Raw genomic sequence first — 23,118 nt, 5'->3', positions numbered from 1 at the left:
ATTAATAGTAGTAAAATTACCATCGTTAAGGATACATAAATCCAATTCATCTATAACATTGTATAATTGTTGTCCTCGTCCTTTAGTGGATAAGCACCCAAAAGCAATATGGTGAGCATTAAAATCACCTGATACTAAAATAGGTTTAGGCAGATATCTAATTAAATTACGTAATTTATTAATTCTAATATGACTACTTGTAGGTGGACAATATACACATAATAGAGTTAGTTCTCCACATCCTGTAGAAATTGATATAGCTATTGTTTGAATATCTTCGTAAAAGACAGTATTAATTAATTTGTATTTGATATAAGGACGAATTAAGATGGCAACACAACCATGCTCATTTTTTGCATTTTTAAAATGAAGATTGTAACCGGGTATTGAAATATGTTTGTTCTCCTTAAACCATGTTTCATTTAAAAGACAAATATCAAGATTTTTTTCCTGTAGAAATTTGATAAGTAACGGCTTTTTGTTATTTAAACTTTGAATATTAAATTGAGCTATTTTGAGTTGTGTTATGTTCAAGTTATTATCCATATTAGGTTAGGTTTTTAAATAATAATTCTTTGATAAATGACGTAGTTATAGGATTATCGTCGCTCTTATTACCCAGTTGTATTAGGGTGCTCACTATGACGTTAACTAGGTCATCATTGTTGATTAGCTGCGTCTTTAAGTCAACAGCCTTAGGCGAAAAGTCTTGTGAGACAGGTTCGTTACCTTTTTGTTTATTTTTATTTACATTGTTAGATACACTTTGTACAGACTTGTTTACATTCTTATTATTAAACTTATTACTATTTACATTTTGAGTTTTATTTACAGCTGGTAGAGGTGGGAAGTTTACTTCAAGTTCTAGTTGTTTGCTGGCAGCAGCGCTAGCATATGTGATTTTGCTCTTTTTTTCCCATTATCTTTTTTAATTTAATTGGGCATGACTTTGAAATAGCCAAATGAGGCCCGCTGCAATTACAGCAGCGAACCTCATCCGGTGTGCTGCATTCTTTGTAATGGTGCTCACCAGCACAGCAGCTGCAGCGCTGCTTGCCATTGCACACCTTTGCCGAATGATTGAATTTAAAGCACCTAAAACATTGTTGTAGTGGTGGTACGTAATCAAAGACTCTATATGAAAATAGGTCATATTGGACATGGTCTGGTAGACAGTTTGACAGAAATGTCAAACTGACTGTTTGCAGTGGGATCCTTTCTTGCCCTACTTTTTTGGTAAATCGCCTTATTGCAATGATCTCACTTGTGCTTGAGAGCTTGTTGTATAGCTCTTTGTTGGAAATGTTAGTTGGTACAAATCGAATTATTCCAGTTTTCTCAATCTGAGCCGCTGGAATATAGGCCCTTAATTGGTGTTTAGCCAGGAATGTAGCGTTGGTAATGAAGTTATTCGCATTGTTGGATTGTTTGAAAACAGCCGCAATTTTGTTAGCGTTAACTCGGTGAATGCCAATTACCCCCTTAATGTCCGTCGTGAATATATGGTTCAGATATATTGGACTTTTGTTTCCCAATTTGTCCTTTTTATCCGCACTTTCAACAAACACTTTGAACTCAACGTTTGTAGAATTGTCTGGATATAGTCTTATATAGTTTTGTTTTAAAAATGGACTGTACGAATTATTGTCTACATCCTCACCGCCGCCGCTACTCTCCGCAGGTCTCTTTTTTTTATTTACACTGGCACTACTCGGGTCCCCTTCATTTCCATCCATTTTATATACATTTATTCACAATATTCACACTTAATTTACAATATTTATAATAAAATTTAAATTTTTGAAAATAAAATTTAAAATAGGCGCCCTTTCTCTTTCCCGCCAAAAAAGAAAGTCCAGAGAGGTTAGTTTTTTATTTCACAGACTAAGGTTCAGAATAGGACAGAATTTGACGTAAAGGAGCCGATACTCTAATGGACGCGGCTTACGGACGCGGCTGACGGCCGCGACTGATAGTGTGCACGGTCTCTTGGGACAGTTCGTGCCAGATCGCTCGCGGACGTCTGAAAGCTGAAGGTCATTCCAAGGTTACCTCCGCGACTTACGTCCGATAATTTGAACAGCGTAGTGTACATTTCTTACCTAGATACCTTGAAGGCGCGGCTGATAAACTAAGATTCTTTTGTACTGAATTGACTGACTGTCTCGTTGCAATGTAAAAAATGTGTTAAAACTCGGACACAGCTGCACATGTTAACATTTTATGTTTCTCTTTGATCGGTGCACACATGGCGGCGTACAGTTGACGGCGAGCTGCGAGCGCAAGCGCTGAGCTGGACAGAAGCCAGGACAGTTGCTGAGGACAGGACGGCGCGGCGCACTCTTGCGAAGGCACTCTGTACCGCCGCGGCACTAGCACAGCAACAGGTACCACAAACATAAAAACAACAAACATCAGTAAGTATTGTACCATAATAATATTTATTAAAAATATAGAACGAAATAGTTGTTTTAATCTACCGATTTAATTATATTTTATACTGTTCCGAGGCTTCCAATTGAGCCGGGATTTCAGGCATCTCGGTGTACAACAGGACGCTGTCCTTGAGCAGCCGGGTCACTCAGTAGTGAGTCACACGTGACGGCTACAGACCGGATCTCACATTTATTCCGACTCATCAGTATGATATGGCTGTGCTGCAGTGTGACGTAACTTGTGCCTGTTTAGATTACCTCTACGGTTATAAATGTTTTCGTGCAAATGTCACACTGGAATGGTGTTTCGCCAGTGTGTTGTGTCGTTTTAAATCCGATATTTGTTTAAAGTTTTTCTTGCATGTTTCACACGGGAAAGGTTTTGCTTCAGTGTGATTTAACATGTGCGCCTTAAGATTATCTCTACGGTTAAATGATTTCGTGCAAATGTCACACTGGAACGGCTTTTCTCCCGTGTGGATCAATTCGTGGCTTTTCAAAGTACTAATGTGCCTAAACGATTTTTTGCAATTACCGCACATGTATGGCTTTTCTCCAGTGTGAGTTAACTTGTGGCCCTTCAAATGACTTATTTGTTCAAATGTTATAGAGCAAATGTCACACTGGAATGGCTTTTCACCAGTGTGAATTAACTTGTGGCTCTTCAAATGACATCTTAGGTAAAATGTTTTCGTGCAAATGTCACACTGGAATGGCTTTTCGCCAGTGTGAATTAACTTGTGCCTTTTTATAGCACTTCTTTGATTGAAGGATTTCTTGCAAATGTCACACTGGAAGGGCTTTTCCCCAGCGTGAATTAATTTGTGTTGTTGTAAAGCCGATATATATCTGAATGTTTTCTTGCAAGTTTCACACTGGAATGATTTTTCTTCAGTGTGACGTAAGTTGTGGCTCTTCAAATACCTTCTTCGTCTAAATGTTTTCGTGCAAATGTCACACCGGAAGGGCTTTTCGCTAGAGTGAAGTAACTTGTGTCTTTTCATAGTGGACGCATACCTAGATGTATTCTTGCAAATGTCACTCTCGAATGGCTTTTCGCCAGTGTGAATTAACATGTGCTCTATCAAGCTTCTTTTTTTGCTGAATGTTTTCATGCAGGAGTCACACACAAATGCTTTCTCACGTAGGTATATGATTTGTTTACGTTTCACAAGAGAAGCCGAGGTTTTAGTTGAGTGAGGGGTATCGCTGTGTGTGCTCGTGTAATGTTCACTATACGCTTCAGTGGTGGGGAACAACACTGCACACTGAGCACAGTAACAGTTATGGTTCAATAGAGTTGTATAACAGTTTGTTAGAATAATTTTCGCTCCCAAACATTTTTCCATTTCATAATACTGTTTAGTTATCCTCTTGCTTCTATTTACATCAGTGTATATTGAGCCTGCCAAATCTTGATCATTGTTTGTTTTGTTGTTAACAACATTATTAGAGTCACCTGGTGCATCAATTTCTCGTTCTTCGTCAGACTCATCTACTTGTATCTTGCCAAGTATAATCCTGTTCCTGTAAAATGGCAATTCATTTGGTACAACATTCTCTGATTCCTTCTTGATTTCAGTTTCAATTTCATGAAATTCTGTCAAACTGTTGCCCTTGACAGTTATTGTGTCATCCATGTCAGTACACAGGTGGTCAGGTTTCACATCCAGGTCTTGAATGGAGCACTCGGTAGGATGATCCCCACTGTAGACCGTTAAATTGTGTAGTTCATTTTTGTTTTCATTTCTCATTGATACTTCTGGCGACGTTGTAAATGTTTCTGTAAGTTACAAGAAGTTTAATTGGAATAGCTATAAATGTGCTTAGGATGTGACATGAATGAAGGTAAAATAAAGTACCTAGCTATGTCTATATAGGTAGGTACATACACTTCAATTCTACTTGTTAGTGGTATTGAACAATACTAGAGTCGGTCTGTGGTTTGTCACTGCTGTGAAATTGTTAGCCAGATTAGTGTTACTTTCATAAAATTTTGTTGACAGGAATTATGTCAGCCACTGGATTAAAAGTACAGTCAGCTGCATAAGTAGCTATACACTTTTGGACCTTGTCAAACTTACTAACTGACTATTCATTCATTCAAATATTGACGTTTTCTTTAGTAGGTAGTTTGACAACGAACAAAAGTTCATAGCTACTTATGCAGCTGACTGTACAATCAAGATGTATGAAAACCGCATCGACCATATTTTCGCGGCCGTCTCGCTCGGCTCCCTGCTCGCCGAAGCACCAGAATGTGATGTATTTGTGGATAGGGGTGGATTTCAACAAGTCCTAAAAAATCTTCATTTCCGTGGACTTTTTTATCTTAAGGTTTTTTATATTAGAAAAACGCTTTTATTAAAGTTTTTGTTAATGTTAGTGTTCTTACTAAATGGGTAGCAGATAAGTTAAAAACTTAACGAGATACGGATGATTAAAAATTTCGTGCCACGGCGATGAAACATGCGTTCACGGCAATGAAACAAGCGTCCACGGCAATGAAACAAAGGGCCACGGCAATGAAACAAACTTCCACGGCAATGAAAGAACTGTTTACAATGGAAATGAAAGAATCAATCCACTGCAATTTGTAAAAAAAGACTGTGAGTGAAACGCAAACTTAGACAGGCATGTATGGCAGAAATATTTGGATAGATATTGGAACGAAAGAAAGAACGACAGTATGTATAAAAAAATAAGAATATAGTATGGAATTCTCTAAGTAGCATTGTGGGGTCCGTATTGCGACGTATAAAACAAAATGTTTCATTTCACACTAATAACGTTCACAACATACCTATAATAAACCTTACTGTCTATAACATCTATATTTTTATAAGGTATAATACCCAATATGTATACTGTTCATTTTATGTAAAATTCATAAAATATATGACATGTATTCTCTGTGCTGAATTACACAAACCCGGCAAAACACCTAGCACCAAAATATAAACATAGGTGCGGTTAGGTGCATATGTTGGTCAGCTAAGCGTCTCCCTACATAGCGCCAATAATAATAACGCAGTCAAAACTCCTTGCACCAAAACCTAAACATAGAGCGTCTCCCCATGTAGCCCCGCTTCGCTTTTGATGAACATGTGCACTTAACCGCTGTGCGGACTTGGGTCCGCGTGTGTTTGGAGGCTGGATCGTTGCGGGAATTGCTATTTACTGAATTAAACCACAATTCTGTATTGATACACGTTCGCACGTTTATTGAGAAGAAGGACCGGAAACCTAACCGTTTACAGTACTACCAATATTAGTACTTAAAATTAATTAGTCTATGGACTTTTGTGTTGCTACATTTAATAATTGCAACATGCTGCCACCACACCAGAACGAATTAATACCTACTTGTTAACAAAAGTCTATGTAAAGTAATAAATCATACTGTATATGAAAATCTATGTAATATTAATAAATCATACTGTTTATACAAACCTACTTTAACTTTCGATAGTGGACTGTATTTTTGATATATAAGTTAGTTATAAACATTTAATTAATATTTTCAGATGGTAGGTAGCAGTTTTATACTTATAATTAAATCTCGAAGTAACATTCTTAGCCCTACGAAATAATGTTCTTGGGATGGTACATAACCCTAAGAATTACAAAGTTAATTAGTACTTTATAAAAAGTTAAATACATACATAGTTGGAGTTACTGATAAATTCTTAGTCCTACGAAATATTTTCTTGGAATGGTACATAACCCTAAGAATAAACAATTTACATTGTTACATAACACTATGTTAAATACAACAGTCGTGTTTTTAATAAATTCTTAGCACTACGAACTAAACTAAAACTATATTAAACTAAATATTTTGGTTCGCGTGCCCAAACAAGCTGCTAGTGTCAGCCCTAAAACAGTATTTATACATCTCTAACTAGAGTGTGTAGTGCCAGCGACAAGCAACAACAAATACATGAGTATTTACTTATTTTACATTAGTTATTATCTTCAATAGGCAGAATACAGATTTTGTGTATAGATCGATGATGGGTTTTATGGTTAGGCGTTTTAACCTCAACTGCTCTTACTTTACCGTCATGCCCTGGAAATAACTTAACAACTCTAGCCATGGGCCAACACATATTAGGTATATTGTCTTCTTTTAAAATCACAAGACTGCCTAATTTTACGTTATGTTGCTCATGTCGCCATTTCGGTCTGTTCTGTAAAATGTTTAAATAATATTTATGCCATGTATTCCAGAATATTTGTTTTAAACTTGTACATAACTGCCAAAACTTAAGTCTATTTTGCGGTATATCACTTACATTCTTTTCTGGGTACATAGTCAAAGCACTACCAGTGATAAAATGACCAGGGGTTAAGTAACAAAAATCATCAGGTTCTGTTGACAATGGTAACAATGGACGACTGTTTAAAATACATTCTATCTCTGTAAGAACCGTATTCATCTGTTCATAAGTAAGTACGTTTTTCTGTAATACCCTTTTTAAATGATGCTTTGTACTCTTCACTGCACTTTCCCAAAGGCCTCCGAACGTCGCTGAGTGACTTGGTATGAAGTGGAAATCTATGCCTCTTTGTGAAGCAAATTCATATACTTGTGCTCGGTGCCTTTGTGAAGACTGCAGTGAGTAAAGTTCAACTAATTGTGAATTTGCACATTTAAATGTACTTGCATTATCGCAGTGGACTTCGGTGGGCAAGCCTCGTCTCGAAATCAGTCGTCTAAAACATGCTAGGAAGGTCTCAGTTGTCAAATCGGAAGCCAGTTCTAAATGAATTGCCTTTGTTGCGAAACATACGCAAACTAAAATATATCCTTTACCTATTACGGATCGTCTGATACGTGATAATTTTATTTCTAGCGGTCCACAGAAGTCCACGCCGATAATTTCGAATGGGCGGCTAGTTTTATTAACTCTCCCAGCGGGAAGACTGCCCATTAACTGTTTAGCTACAGTTGCCTTATATCTGAAACAAGTTACACATTTATGAACTACTTTCTTAACTTCTAACAAACCATTTACAATCCAAAACTTTTGATTCAAATTAGCAAGAACTAGCCTGCTTCCTGCATGCATCAAGCGTTGATGCTCACTCCTGATAAGCAAAGTGGTGATCAGCGAACCTTTAGGTAATATGACTGGGTGTTTATGAGAATAAGCAATTTTTGCATGGTGTAACCTACCCGAAAGACGCAATAGTCCCATCTCATCGAGAAATGGATGGAGGTTAGTCAGATTGCCTGTTAGTTTTTTACCCTTACTTAAACATTCTATTTCAGCTGAAAAATATTGACTTTGTTCATATTTGATTATTTGCAGAAGCGAGTTGTGCAATTCGGAGCTTGTTAAGTAGCTAGTGTTTAATTTATTGTTTATTTTGTTAATGTTATTCAAAAACCTTAATATGTATGCATACAGCCTAACAATTTTGTTAATATCAGAGCATTCGTATAAGCGTTTAATTAAAAACGTACTCTAGCGGATTTGGCTTTATACACACGGGAGCGCTAGCAAGCACAGCGCAGCTCCTTACCTCTGGTACCTCTTGAGGTATTTTCGGCTCATTACAAGAAAGGTCCCACTTACTGTTTTGTAGAAATTCTGGGCCTCTCCACCACAGATTATTGCCGTTCAGCTCTCCTGGTTGGACTCCCCTACTGATCAGGTCTGCCGGGTTCTCATGGGTATTAACATACAGCCAGCGCCATCTAGATGTGTTTTGGTGAATCACATTTACTCGATTCGCCACATATGCTTGCAGTTTTGTAATCTCCGTTTTAAGCCATGCAAGTACAACCTGCGAGTCGCTGAATAAATATACATTCTTAATCTCAATCTTAAGTTGCAACGTCGCGTAGGTTTTGACTACTAATTTAGAAAGCAAAAGTGCAGCATTGAGCTCGAGTCTTGGAACAGTCATATTTTTCTTTTGCACGGGATTTATTCTGGACTTTGAACTGAGTAAATGTGTTGTTACCTTTATCCCTGAAGCATCTATGAGTCGCAGATACAAACAGCATCCGTAGCCCGTCGTACTCGAGGCGTCAGCAAAACCAATCAGCTGTGCTGTGTGAGAGTCTGAAAAGTCTATGTTTCTAGCTAAAGTTATTGGTTGCATTTTAGCTAATCGCTCAGTATACTGAAGCCATTCTTTCTGGACATCCTGAGGAAGTGAATCATTCCAACTACAGCTTGATGACCACAGTCTTTGCATAATAGCCTTTGCTGTGACTACAATTGGGCCTACATAACCCATAGGGTCATAAATTCTACCTATGTAGCTGAGTATGGTTCTCTTTGTAATTTTTTCTGGATTAAAAGGTTCCGGAGACGAGATTATAAACTTGTCGTCATTTATATTAAGTTGTAGACCTAAAGCTTTCATGTTATAATCGTCTTTTTGAAGGTTTAAGCTTTCAAATTGTCTCTCAGTAGAGGGAACGCCTGCTAATATCCTTTCATCGTTTGTAGACCATTTGTGTGTGTGAAAACTACCTAGCTTTAATAAATTGCACAATTGGTCTTTTGCTGAGAGAATTGTATTTAAATCGTTATGTGAATATATGATATCATCCACGTAAGTGTTTTCTTTGATGATGGATGAAGCTAGGGGGTAATCATTTCTGTACCTAGTTGCCAGCTCATCTAAACAACGTGTTGCAAGATAACTCGATGACTTCAAACCATAAGTTACTGAATCGAGTCTTATAACTTTTAGTGTCTCTGTGGGGCTTTCCCTCCAGAGAATATTCTGAAGTGATGTGTATGCGGGATCAACGTTAATATTCCGAAACATGCGCCTTATATCCGTTGTGAATGTGAATTTCCCTAATCGAAATAGGATAATGATATCGTACAGATCTCTTTGGACTGTAGGTCCATTAAGTTGTAAATCATTTAAAGAAATTTTCTTGTTTGTTAGCATTGATGCATCAAAAACAGTACGCACTGGCGTAGTTTTGCTGTTCTCGTTGATGACTGCTCTGTGCGGAAGGAAATATACCGCATCCTTGTTTAAATCGTACATCTCAATGTCTATATAATGACCGTGATTGAGCTGTAAATATTCGTTTATGAATTCTTTGTATTGGTTGAACAAAGTTGGGTTTGCATGTAGTTTTTTCTCAAGTTCAAAAACCGTTTGTGTGCAAAGTGAAACGAGTCGCCAAGTGCGTCGTTTACCTCGGAAAGTGGTAACTTCAGAGGCAAAGCAACTTGGAATTTGTTATCTTCTAACTTAACAGTACTCTGAAATACCTCTTCGCAAAGTTCCTGTTCTGAAGATTTCTCGCTAAAAATTTCAGGCACTTTTTCTGTGTTCCAAAATTGAGCAATCGTATCATTGAGAGGGGCTAATGTACATTTTAAGACTACCTTGTGTGACGCTGCCTGTGCTAAATGACATGGTATGTTACCTCCTACTAGTGATGTAACGAATGTGTGTTTTTGGACATTCGCGAATGCGAATGCGAATGCGAATATTCAGTTTGTGTTCAAATTTGGCGTTATTTGTATGGTTTGGTGGCAGTCTCGTACTGAACGAGGTACGTTCCGTTCTAGGCGCATTCCGAATCAGATTAAACAATACTTACCAGACGCAATTAAAAAAAAAAAGTTAAGTACTTACACTTTATTATTTAGCTTCGTAACAGTTACGACACATTGCGACTGTGTGCAGTTTCTGAGGACGATTTACACGAAACATTTTACCGTATTTAAATGTATGGCTGTCTTGCTCTGACACTATACTGTCAAAATACGTTTTTTGTTTGTTTTTATTTACACTCACGGGCAATGAAAAAGATCAATTAAAAAAAACACCAAATTACTCCTAAGCGCAAAAAAAAATACTTAATGACGACTACTGCAATTTTTAAGTTCATTTAACGACGCATCAGAACAGAATAGAATATCATCACGACCCATTACGTCCCCACTGCTGGGGCACGGGTCTCCTTCCAATGAAGGAAGGGTTTAGGCCTAGTCCACCACGCTGACCAAGTGCGGGTTGGTGGACCCCAACACAAGCAAGCTTGTGCTGGGAGAGTTGTCGGGTAAGTGGGCAACCCGACTGTCAGATGTTTTCAAGCCGCCCGAAGGCCTCTGACTAGGCTTAACGACTGCTGCCGAAGCTGCAACCGGGACCCACGGCTTAACGTGCCGTCCGAAGCACGGAAGCGTCCAGAAAAGCACCACTTGAAATTGGTCACCCATCCAATGGCTGACCGTGTCAGTTGTTGCTTAACCTCAGCGATCAGTTACGATCACTGAGGCCCGCTCGACTACGGACGCTTCGAATAGAATATTACCAACTAAAAACGTTAATATTTTATTAAAATTTTCTATTAAGTAAATGTTTAAAAAAATAGGGTGTCTGCATTTTTTAAGTGGTGGACCAAGAGAAGACATCCGATGTTGTTTGGCTCTTATTTTTTCTAAATGAAAAACTTGGGTTCTGTTTTTTTGATTATGTTTATTTGAACCTTTACAATTTTACTGGTAAAGTCTAGAAGATGATATCGGCAAAATGGACGCTGTCACAATTGATTGCCATACGGGCTCCTTTTATGGCATTTCTCATCACTTCAGCGAGAACATCGGGCGAGAGATTCTCGCACTCGTGTCTAATGTTGTTCTTAAGGGCTTTCAGAGACACGGGCTTATTCACATAAACACGGGTCTTCAAAAAACCCCACAAAAACCGTCACAAACGGCGAAATCGGGCGATTTTGCAGGGAAAAATGACAGATAAAACGAAAAAAAGGCACTATTATTCCGCGATCTTGGAGAGTATATAACTTCTGAATTTGTATTCTGCATTTGTCTAGTCCACCAATATCAAAACAAATTTGAAATTGGCGGGCATTTGTACAAATGAGAGCAACTTCCAATAGGGTGATTACTTTTGGCCCACCTTGTATTAACTATTTCTAAAGTTTCATTACCCAAAAAAAAAACAAATGATAAAGTAAGAGTGGTAATGTCATTAAGAGGGTAACTTGTAATAAAAAGTTATAGACGAATGGATTTTGATTTTGTTAACCTACATTATTTTAAAATACTTTTTTCTAATAAGTACTGATATTCGCAAAACATTCGCACACAATTTTGCGAATGCGAATGCGAATGCGAATATCCAAAAATATGCGAATATTCGCGAATGCGAATGCGAATATTCGTTACATCACTACCTCCTACTATGTGTCCGAACTCAGTGTTAATAATACTCAAGTATCGTCGCGGTGCTGGCGCCGTGCTATCGCTGGTTGACTCAGACTGTGGCCCCGACGCGGTGCTCGGCGGCTGGTCGGGAAGCTCGATCTTTATCGGCTCCGTCTGGAGCAACAGCGTCTGAAACACGACATCAGAACTGATGAGCAAATTGATCTCACCTGGTTCGTAAAACTTTTCATCGGCCAAAACAACATTTTTGGGTATCTGAATGCCTGTAAGGTTAATTTTGTTTTGAGGTAGATTGCATGTAACACTTTCTACTATCTGGCAGGTAATTGTGGTCTTGTATGGCGATCTCAATGACTGAATTTCGATTGGAATGCATGCTTTGATGGTGCTCTGTTTATTTGTGATCCCAATAATATTTAAATCACTTGACTTGGGCTTTCCCCCAAGTAATTTGACTAGCTTTGAGGAAACAAATGATACCTGGGAACAGCTGTCCAGGAGTGCTCGTACATGATACTCTGTACCATCTCTGCCTATGATCTTTACTCTCGCTGTAGGGAGAAGAACATTATTTTCTGCATATCCTGACAAAGTCACTGGTGCTGGTTGATGTGCACTTGCAGGCTCTGGGAACTTGTCACAGTGCAAGATAGTGTTGTGTTTATCCTTGCACAGAGAACACCTGAAGTGAAACCTACACTTGCCTTTGTGTGATCCTAAACAAATCATGCACAGCTTGTTTCTATGTATGAACCCTACCCTATCAGGCGCAGTCAATGTTAGAAACTTTTTACAGGTATATAATTTATGGTCAGTTAACTTACAGTGAGAGCATTGTGTTCCTGTCACGATGTGTGTTGCAGCCATGGGTCTGGACTTAGTTGTGGATGCCCGGTTGTCCATGCTTGTATGCTGAGCATTTTGACTGGGCTCAGCGCTTTCCAACGCAAGGGCTCTCCGCTCCAGATACTTGAGAAATTCTTCCACGGCAGGATCTGCATCTTGATTTCTTTCGAGCTGGTAAGCTCGAGCTGTGTAGCCATCTAATTTACGAGACAAAACACATAATAATATTGCATCCCAATACTTTACATTAGATTCCTGATTTTTTAATGCCGCTAACTCCTGCCTTACAGTGGCTATAAATTCCCTGAGGTTGCAGGCAGTAGATTTGGTTAACGGCTTTAGATCTAAAAGACGACCTATGTGCTCATTTATGATCCTCTGTTTGTTGTTGTATCAGTTGTTCAGTAGTTCCAATGCAACATTGTAGCTATCCCCAGTTATAGGTAGGTTTTTAATTAAGTTTAAAGGTTCCTCCTGAAGGAAGGAACGCAAATAATAAAGCTTCTGTACTGTGTCCAAGGACTTATCATTATCAATCATAGATGTAAACAATGTTATGAATGGTGTGTAGTCACCAAACTTACCATTGAAGCTACCAATGTTTATAGCAGGTAATTTCGTTCTTTGGCTGCATTGGGCTGTTGGCTCTTGTAGGTTTGCAGAATTTAATGTCGTTAATGTCTGATTGAAACATGTCAAGGTTTGATAGTATGTTTCCTCCACTAGCACTATATTTTCATCGTCATTTGGATTTAAGTACAACAAATCCTGATTGAGCTCTTCGTATTCACTAAAGGCCTCGGTTAGCCGTTGCTTTTTGACGAGCAATTCGTCTTTGGAGCATGATGACAAGTTTTGCTTTGAAAATGTAGCCAATCTTGTTAGCGTGGCTTTAATGTAACCTCTTTTAATGTTTTTCTGTTTGACAATATCACTTGTTTCAGACATATCGACAACTGTAACTTGCACTTAAACAAAATATCTTATACTATTTTCAAATAACCAGGGTTAAACTATTACAACAAACAACTATTTGAGCACGCGAACCAAAATTGTGTCTTTTAATAAAAAGACCAACACAATAAAATGGCTGCTGAATGAATGAAAGGAATCTTTGAAAAAACATACAGTATTGTCTCTGGATATTTGCTGGTACGGTTGGCACACCTGACTGAGTTCCGCAGCGAATGACACGATGTGTATAGTGCCACAATCTTATCTGTTCCGGTGGTCAAAATGTGTACTAACGAGACGTCATTGTCAAACGTCATTTCATACTCTGTGCGTTATTTGAGTTGTCAATTTCTGCGAAGAGGCTGACGCTACGTTATTTAATTTCTTTTGTGATTTTCTGGGTGTAAAAATGCCAAAAGCGCTGAAAAGTGATGCAAGAAAAGTAATACTAGATATATTGGCTTTTATGCAGGAAGAATAACGTATTCATGCGCCTTTAATTCCATTAGAAAAATTGGAAGAACGAGTTGCAGCGGCTACAGGTTAGTGTTGCCAAATATGACGAATAATTTTACCCATATACTCACATGTAATTTTATTAATATTTTCCCGAGAGACCCGTACCCCAGCAGTGGGGACGGGATGGGTCGTGATGAAAGTATATAATCTTTATTTTTTTTTTATTACAGGTGTGAGTGAAGCTGCGTACTTATACCTTAGGCAGTATACCAAGAAGAATTTCTCGCTCCTGCAGCGATTTTAGACGAAATAATGATGATTAATGACATCTTCTTCTTCCACTACGAGTATCAAGGGTTGGCTGGAAGAAATGGATTTTTGGCAATTAGTCTTTGTACATTGTCTGAATTTCTTTTAATTTTATGCTCTTGTTTCTTGTTACTTAAGAAAATGAAAAAAATAAAGTGTTCATAAATAAATAAATAATAATTAAGTACAATAGTTTTCTATCTCGTTATTCCCACGACCCACGGATATTACCTATATCATTGTAAAATCTAGATTTAATGTCTTATATCAGAACATAATCAGAACTAATTTTGTTTCTGTTCGCCGTGGACAATTTTTTTTATACAACAAATGTCGTTTGATATATTATATCCTCTTTCATTTACTATCGACCCTATATTTTGATTTATCTATACTTATGAATGTACTAATTATAAAAATAGGTAATAGCAGAAATGAGTTGTCGTTTAAACCAGAAATAGGCAAAATTTAATCGATGGCATCACTGGATTCAATGACAGCGACGTCGCCACCGGAACAGATAAGATTGTGGCACTATAGCTCGCGCGCCGCTCGCTGTCTCTGTCGCACCTTCTTTAATCTTGCGTACCGCTGTCTCTTTCTGCACCGTTGCAGAAATGAACGTAGCTCTGGCGCCTCACTGCACCTTGCCGCCGAAATTAATGGCGGGAAATGTGATGTTCGCTGACGATGAGGGCGTCCTTGTAGAATACTTGCTTGGCCCGCCTTGTTTTTGATGATTGCCTGAACCCGTCGTTTGCTCCGCTTACGATTGACGAGAGACTCCGAGGTGTTTTGCGTCGTCCCACGTACGAAGCAAATGGTTCAAGATGGCTGGCCTTGGCTTGTACCCAGCTTCTCCTCTGTAGATCGCAGAATGATCGTGTGGCTTTCTTCGCAACTCCACGCAAATATCAGTTGTTGCTCGTATGGACCATGTGCGGACTTGGGTCCGCGTGTGTTTGGAGGCTGGATCGTTGCGGGAATTGCTATTTACTGAATTAAACCACAATTCTGTATTGATACACGTTCGCACGTTTATTGAGAAGAAGGACCGGAAACCTAACCGTTTACAGTACTACCAATATTAGTACTTAAAATTAATTAGTCTATGGACTTTTGTGTTGCTACATTTAATAATTGCAACAACCGCTCCTCCTCGCTTTTCTCGTCATTGCACCTATCTTTAGGTTGTGGTGCTAGAGGTTTTGATAGTGTTGTGTAATTTAACACACATTATGTGATATGATAGAATATTTTATGAACTTTATGCTAAATCATAGTATATTTTAATTGGTATAATAATATGAAATGTACATGTTGTCATCATCAGCCTATAATCATCCAATGCTGGACATAGGCCTCTAACAAGGAGCGCCACAACACTCGGTCCTCGGTCTTCCGAATCCAGCCACTACCGGCTACCTGCCTATACTTGCATATTTTGACAGCTATGTTGGTAACCTTAGTCATCTGACGTAGGGGAACCCGGGGTAAGATGGGGTCGCGGGGTAAGACGGGACCCCCCACATATATGCAAAACTATACATCTTAGGAATCTGAGTAATGAGCCAATAGAAAGGCTTAAATGATTGACCTTTAGTGCGCCAGTGACAGCAGGTGTGAGCGCATGCGTTTTTTGTGTAAGCTCAATTGTTTGTTTTTACGTAGTGTCCATGTTATTTTTGACCAGTAGAAACAACGTCACAACACAGTAAGTAAAACAGTGGCGTTTTTGGTAACTGTGCCGTTTTATTTCAGGTTTGGTACGCTTTGTTTAAATATGTGCAAAATCACTTTAACATTGAAAATATTTTTTTAATGAATTATTTTTATAAAAAATATACCGTGGGGCAAGACGGGGTATTTTTGGAAGGGCAAGATAGGGTACAGATCTAGCTTGGTTAAGTTTTTTTTTCTCCAACCCGATATTTGACATTGTAGAAGGGCTCTAAAAGGGCTACAAAGAAGTTGGCTAAAATACAAAGCAGATACTGTCTACGAAGAAGAATAACAACGAAGATGACTGTGTCTACCTTTACGTGAGGATATCAACAGTCCTACTTTAAATCTAAGGAAAAGTGGGTCGGATTTCAAAGGTGCAGGCGTTGGGCTCACACTGCAGGTGCTGGTGTTGACGATAAAATCACAGAAGAAGTGTTGTTTGTCTGTTTTGTGCCTCACATAGTATACTTACCCCATCTTACCCCGTACATGGGGCAAGATGGTTTATTTCCCATTTTTTACATTTCTTAAAATAAGTAAATTGTAATGATTACTTTTTTGGCAAAAGCTGTGCCAAAGTGTTCGTCATTAAGTTCCTAATGAGCCATAAATAATTGATAAGGTTGTGGTTATAAATACCTGTTGTTTTTTTTATTTTCCCTTAGCGACTCCGTCTTACCCCGGGTTCCCCTATAACTTCTTTTCTGATACCATCCATTAGAGAAACCCCAAGCATAGCTCTCTCCATAGCACGCTGTGTGACTTTAAATCGGTGGACCAGTCCCACCATCAGTGTCCAGGTCTCTGTACCGGGTTCCTCTTATCTCGCCTAATCTTTATTATCCTAAACTAATTTCGCATAACTCGTAAGGTCTAAACTTTTTTGGTAGAATCATCACTTTGCCAAGACTTATGTGGCATTAGACTCGTTTCGTCTAAAACTCTTTTGGCACAAACTTGAAACATCTAGGGTAACGTAACGTACCTAGGGACATTTTCGACTACCCCAACTTTGAATGAAGCTATCGCAGCGTACAACTAAGATATTAATGTGAAATTTTCTTTATTCGGTAGGATATATAATCTATTATCACTAGTATTTGTGCTAAAGCTTTAGTGTGGCCAGTTTTTATTAAATTAAGATAAAAGTAAAAATGCTTGTTTTGACCCAAGGTACGTTACATGTTTGTACCTTGGGACACTCTTTCCTATAGCTTTGTACTATGGAAAATGCAAACTTCTAAATAACGCCTTATATCTCTGTTCTTATTGATTTACCGCATCTCTCTTCTGTCTAGTTTCACTCTGGCACTAATAAGAACAGAGATATAAGGCGTTATTTAGATGTTTGCATTTTCCATAGTACAAATCCATAGGAAACAGTGTCCCAAGGTACAAATTTAATCGTGTCCCAAGGTACAAAAAAGCAATATTTAACCAAAATTTTAATATCTTTATTTTTAATTAATAGGAATCTTTCAGATAATTGCCATGTCATAAAATTAAATAACTGAAAAGTTATACGTGACATCCATGTCTTTATTTTGAGCATGCCTCAATGAGATAAAGCAACACAAAAAACTATACAAAAGCTACTTTTGACTGCAAAAAACTTCATATTGTCTTCACCACACACTCGATGCTGGTATGATCACGAGATTCACTAGTTTTGCCAAGCGAGTAAAATACTATGCCTAGGGTAGAATTTTAATGTGTTTATTTAGCCGGTTTTAAAAATACAATCAATGTCCCGAGGTACAAGCGTCCCAAGGTACGTTACGTTACCCTAAGTCTCGTTTGCTCAAATTGTTCGTATTGGTATAATCTTGTTTCTCCTAATATTATCTTAATAAATACTACCTATATTCAGTATGTTTTAAATGTACAAATTGTGGTATTTTTCTCCTACATGCCGAAAATCACGATATTGAATGATCAAAATATCGAAAGTGAATGATGCAAAGCGGAGCGCAGCGAAGAGGAGCGGAGCGTTACCCACATAGCGGAAAATTAAATACCTAAATGCAAGGCATTGCGCTATATAGGGAGACGCTTCGTCAAAGTTAAAGCCAAATGAATATTAGTAGTTTTTATAAGCTATGCCATAGTATTGTTAGGCTATTTGAGATTTGACCATACCGTTATTAGGCTAAATAAGATTATGCGAAATAACTTTTTACTGAACGAGATTTATGCCATACAATTTTCGGCGAAACGAGACTTTGACCAAACGTTACTATGCAATACGAGATTAGGCAAATAAATCTTAGGCCAAAAAAGGTAGAACCCTCTGCACCATATGTCATAACTGGCAGGGCGCAATGGTTGAAGACTGTTGGATGCGCCTTTCAGCCTCCTTGTCGAAGTTGCTTCTGCTTAGCCGAATAGTCTGCCTCAGGTAGTCATATTATTGCACAACTTCGATAGTTGTCTCACGAACGATCACCGGCTCCGGTTTTATGTGAACATTCTACATGACTTTTGTCTTGCCCAAGTTCATACGGAAGCCTACACGTTGCAAGCAGCATTAAGGCCACTTAGCATCCAGATGAGTTCCTGCAGAGATGGGAGGTGTAAGTACCTGCACCTGGCTCTCTCGAATGGGACCCTTGTGCAATGTGCATATCCCCAAGGTCTAAGCTGCTGCCTTTCTAAGCTTGGACCATTTCCCACCACGCTGGTCCACAGCGAGTTGGTGGGTTCACATATTATCTAGATGTGCTAAATCTATAGGTAGATATGCAGGGTTCTTCACGATGTTTTCCTTCACCGTAAGAGCGATGGTATACATTGTATTTAAATTCAAAGGAACACATTGGTACATGTCAGCGCCGGAATTCGCACCCACATTATTGGAGTGGGAAGCGGGCGCTTACCCGACTGAGCTACCACCGGTCTTATTTATACATAACGTTCATTATAATTATGTTGTGATTGTTATTATTAATGTAATATTATATATTTCGTATATTATTCATCACGATACGCACCCGTTTTAACGCACTGCAAAAAGAGGTAATTTGACTAGTTCTGTAGGTAATGTCAGTGATCGGTATTACCTGTATTACAGGTAAAAGATATGTTACTGTGCCTAATCATAAATACCACGGCGATGAAAACATAAGTCACGGAAATGAATTACCTGGCCACGGAAATGAATAACATAACCACGGCAATGAATACAAATTATTTTACAAGACATGGCAATGAAATTTTTTTCATTGCCGTGGTTTTTTTTTCATTGCCATAGCAAATATTGGCTACGGAAGCCACGGAAATGAAAGCATGGCGATGAAAATCAAGGCATTAAATATAAATAACTAAAAAAGTATTAACTATTCGAAGAAATAAACACTTTATAAGGTAAATATTTTCAAAAAGCTTTCTTTTGAATGCTTACTCTAGAAGACAAACTAAATTTTATAGAAGTTATATCTATCCACGGCAATGAAAGAAAAAATGTCCAGTCCCCAAAATTTTTACTGATTTTCACTATAGCGCAAAAACGCGGGCACCGATGTATCTCCTTCCACGTCGAGCAGTTAGGCGACACTTGTAAGAAACGATTAGCGCACCGAGGGGGGCACCCAAGTTCATAGGTAAAACAATAGCCTTGATCATGTTTAGGACACGGCGATGAACAGTTTTTCTGGGACACATGAATTTTCACTTACCGTTCGTTATATTCTTTATATATTTTAATAAATGTATTCCGTGACAATACTTTAACTATTAATGTATCAAATGAAACTAAGTTTAACTATCAATACTCAATATTTTTTCATCAATGAAGAATAATACAAAACGTGGTAACGTGGGGACAGACACGGCAATGAAAGATTTGGGGGTTTAATAAATTATTTTTAAATATCCATTAATCCTATTAATAAAATATTAAGTGCTACACATAGATAACTATTTCACTTAACCGGAAAAAAATATTAGAAAATTATAACTTGGTTTTTTAGCACCGATTTCATTGATGCCACGCAATTTTTGGCCGCGGGAAATTCACCCATAGAATGAGTTCTCTGTTGATTGTATGCAGGGGAATGTTGGAGATAAAATATGAAAGTGAGTGCTATGTTAAAATTTATCATAACGATTTGGGTTTTGTGTACTTTCTTTTATGTTTCAGAGAGTGCAGGTCGACGCGGCCTACTTCGATTTTTGTAAGGCCTTTGACCTAGTTGATAATGACGTGCTTCTTCTAAAATTGGCAAGAGCAGGATGCACTCCGAAGACGCTGGAATTCTTTGCGAGCTATTTAATAGATCGCAAACAGTACGTACAATGTGGAAACCATTACTCAGACCCTTACCGCACGAAGTCCGGAGTAAGTCAGGGAAGCAACCTGGGGCCATTGCAGTTTATCATTTTAATCAATGATCTGCCTGAAGTCGTACAATCTTCGGGTTGTCTATTGTTTGCAGACGATCTCAAGTTGTTCGCCCCAATTTCATGTCAGGATGATCAGATTCGCTTCCAGCAGGACATTAACAATGTCGAGGAGTGGAGTCGTGAGAATAAACTGTCTTTCAATGGTTCCAAATGCTGCGTAATTACTTTCAGTCGAAGTAAAAATCCGGTACAACATCAGTACACTCTAGGGGGGAGCCCAATGGAGAGAGTAACCTCGGTACGGGACCTCGGCGTGCGAATGACTTCGGATTTATCGTTCAAGGAACATATAACGGGAGTATGCAAACAAGCGTTTAAGACTTTGGGTTTTGTGCTCAGAACAGTTAGAGGTTTTAAAAATATCACGGCCATTAAAGCTCTATTTAATGCTTTAGTTCGTAGCAAACTAGAGTTCAACGCCGTAGTGTGGGCTCCTAGTGAAGTGAAGTACAGTAGCATGATTGACAAGATTCAGAATAAATTCATACGTTTTCTCTACATGAAACTGTACGGAGTCTATCCCGGATACCCACTGTTGTACCCAACTCTATTCGTGCTAGGAATGGTAGGTTACAATAGGTTGGAAGTTCGTCGTGATCTGGCGTTGACATCATACCTTTTTAGGATATGGAGAGGAAAGACTGGCAATCCCAGTATACTTCAGCAGCTGCGGCTGACGGTGCCTAGCAATTCTTTAAGATCGCGTAAATCCCGCACGTTTGCTGCACCCTGCGGCAGGACCGCCCTGCTCCGGCAGGCGCCCGTCACCCGCGCGATACACCTCTTGAACAGGATCGATGATAGGACGGACATTCATCATTGTCCGCTGAGTGAATTCACGAAAGTTGCTTTGTTTGTTATCTGTTACGGATAGGGAGGCTCCTGTATTTTAATTGTTTGTTTTTAAATGTTATTGTTTGTGGATCTAGCTCTAGACCTTAAATTATTATTAAGTATATAAAATTATGTTAAGTAGCTACACTATTGCATTGGTTGTAACTGTAATAATAGTGTTAGTTTTTTGTAAATAAATAAATAAAATAAATAAATAAATAAATAAATGTTACAATGTGTCTGTATAATAAATAAATAAATACATTTTGCGGGGCGAGGGGAGGGTTCATTTGACAGTGGTGTTTATGACAAAGTGATAAATGTATTGTTTTATAGAAAAGTATACTTAAACTCATATAGTATACCTACTCATCTTCCATTCATTGATTCATCAATGAATGAATGACGATGGAAGATGAGTATAGCTTAGAAAACTTTGATCAGGCCAGCATAATATTTCCTCATTAGTACAGGGTGTCCAGTAAGTAGTAAGTACGACAAACTGTGAGGGGTGGTAGCCTAGGTCTAGGCCTACCTAAATAACATGAAGTATGTTCCACAAAAAAATTTGAATCTCTAGTAATGTAGGATTAAGTATAATTTTTAAAAATATACCCAGCATCAGATTCTTACATTCCTTTAAAACTTAGGGAGTCTTGCACAACAAAGTTAATCAAAATAAAATTTATGACCTCTTGCTCTGACATTATACCTTCAGAGCAAGAGACAAACTATTTAATTTTATTAAACTTCATAGTGCAAGACACCCTTAGTGTACGGATAAGGGGAAAAACAGCCCCATACATTCGTTTTTGCACCAGTTTAGGTTATCATAAAAAAAAAAGTTTAAACCTACACTATCCCCCCACACCATATGTCCTGCAACTTACTGGACACCTGTATACTTTGACAATTATCTTCAGAGGTTTGTTGATAAGTGGTTTACCTACTTGTCTAAGAGTTAAGTATGAAAGAAATCACAGTAAATTTAGTAGTCACATAATATATGTATAACCTTTGACTACCCCTTCCAGGGATTACAGATGTGAGCAAATTGTTTATAATGTATTGTATAAGTACATACATGCAAATAACCTTAACAGAGCATTCAAACTACTAACCTGTACTACCACCTTCACTTGTATCAAAATCAATAATTTCTCGTTTGAGAATGGCAAGATCTGGAAACACACTCCTCACAGTAGGGTTGTTCAACAGATCATGTTCCTCTATGTCCATGCCATCCTCCATCTTATAGTGTGGTTTTGTACAACTAAAACAAGAGAAATATACTCAAATTGCAATAATGACTTCTAAGTAAGTAGTATAATGATATCTATTCTGAAGGTACAAAATTTTATTTTAGCGATGTCAAACTAGAAATCTTGGCAGTGAAATATGAGTTTTTGACGTATCACTCATACAGCTTTATTATAAACAAAGAATGTATATACATTTATGAGTGTACAAAAGGTGCGAAAAATACTAACCCCCTTATTCATAGAGAAGTTACAGAACGTTTTAACTAATAAACTGTTTTGTCCTTCTCCGACAAAGTACAATTTGTTCTTTGACAGAGAGGGACAAAACAGTTTATTAGTTAAAACGTATTGTAACTTTTCTAGAATAAGGGGGTTAGTATTCAGAATCATTTTCTACTAGTCTTTTACAACATGCAAGAATGAATTATAGTTCATAATTTTACAAAAATTCAATAGACTTTAGGATTTAAATCTGTTTACTGCACCAGATTTAGAGCTAAAACGATAAAGACTTTTTGAATAGGAGGCCACAAACAAACACTCATATAGCATTTGAAGAGGAAGGCCGCCCTCACCCCCTACCACCTGCTAATTAAAGACCTCTGCAGGCTCTCTCACTTCCACTGAGCCTACAGCCACCGACAACTCTACATTCTGCCACTTATTCAAGTGAATATTACTCACTCTTGTGTGTAGCATAGATTTAGCAAA

General features: G+C 38.1%; 3 protein-coding genes across 6 annotated transcripts in view; 1 reads left to right on the top strand and 2 right to left on the bottom strand.

The window, feature by feature from the left end:
• LOC119693291 (zinc finger protein 1 homolog) overlaps positions 1-23,118 on the bottom strand; it is a 538,991-nt gene that overhangs the window by 270,701 nt on the left and 245,172 nt on the right. The gene's annotated exons all lie outside the window — the stretch shown is intronic.
• Positions 1-23,118, top strand: part of LOC119693302 (zinc finger protein 62-like) — a 159,265-nt gene that overhangs the window by 89,834 nt on the left and 46,313 nt on the right. The window lies entirely within an intron of this gene.
• Positions 1-23,118, bottom strand: part of LOC119693357 (zinc finger protein 681-like) — a 77,417-nt gene that overhangs the window by 54,080 nt on the left and 219 nt on the right. The gene's annotated exons all lie outside the window — the stretch shown is intronic.

Source organism: Plutella xylostella, chromosome 11 (genome assembly GCF_932276165.1).
Source record: "Plutella xylostella chromosome 11, ilPluXylo3.1, whole genome shotgun sequence".
In the NCBI taxonomy this organism is placed as follows: Eukaryota; Metazoa; Arthropoda; class Insecta; order Lepidoptera; family Plutellidae; genus Plutella; species Plutella xylostella.
Note: the sequence above shows the minus strand (reverse complement) of the source record. Positions and strands in the feature narration are given on the sequence as shown.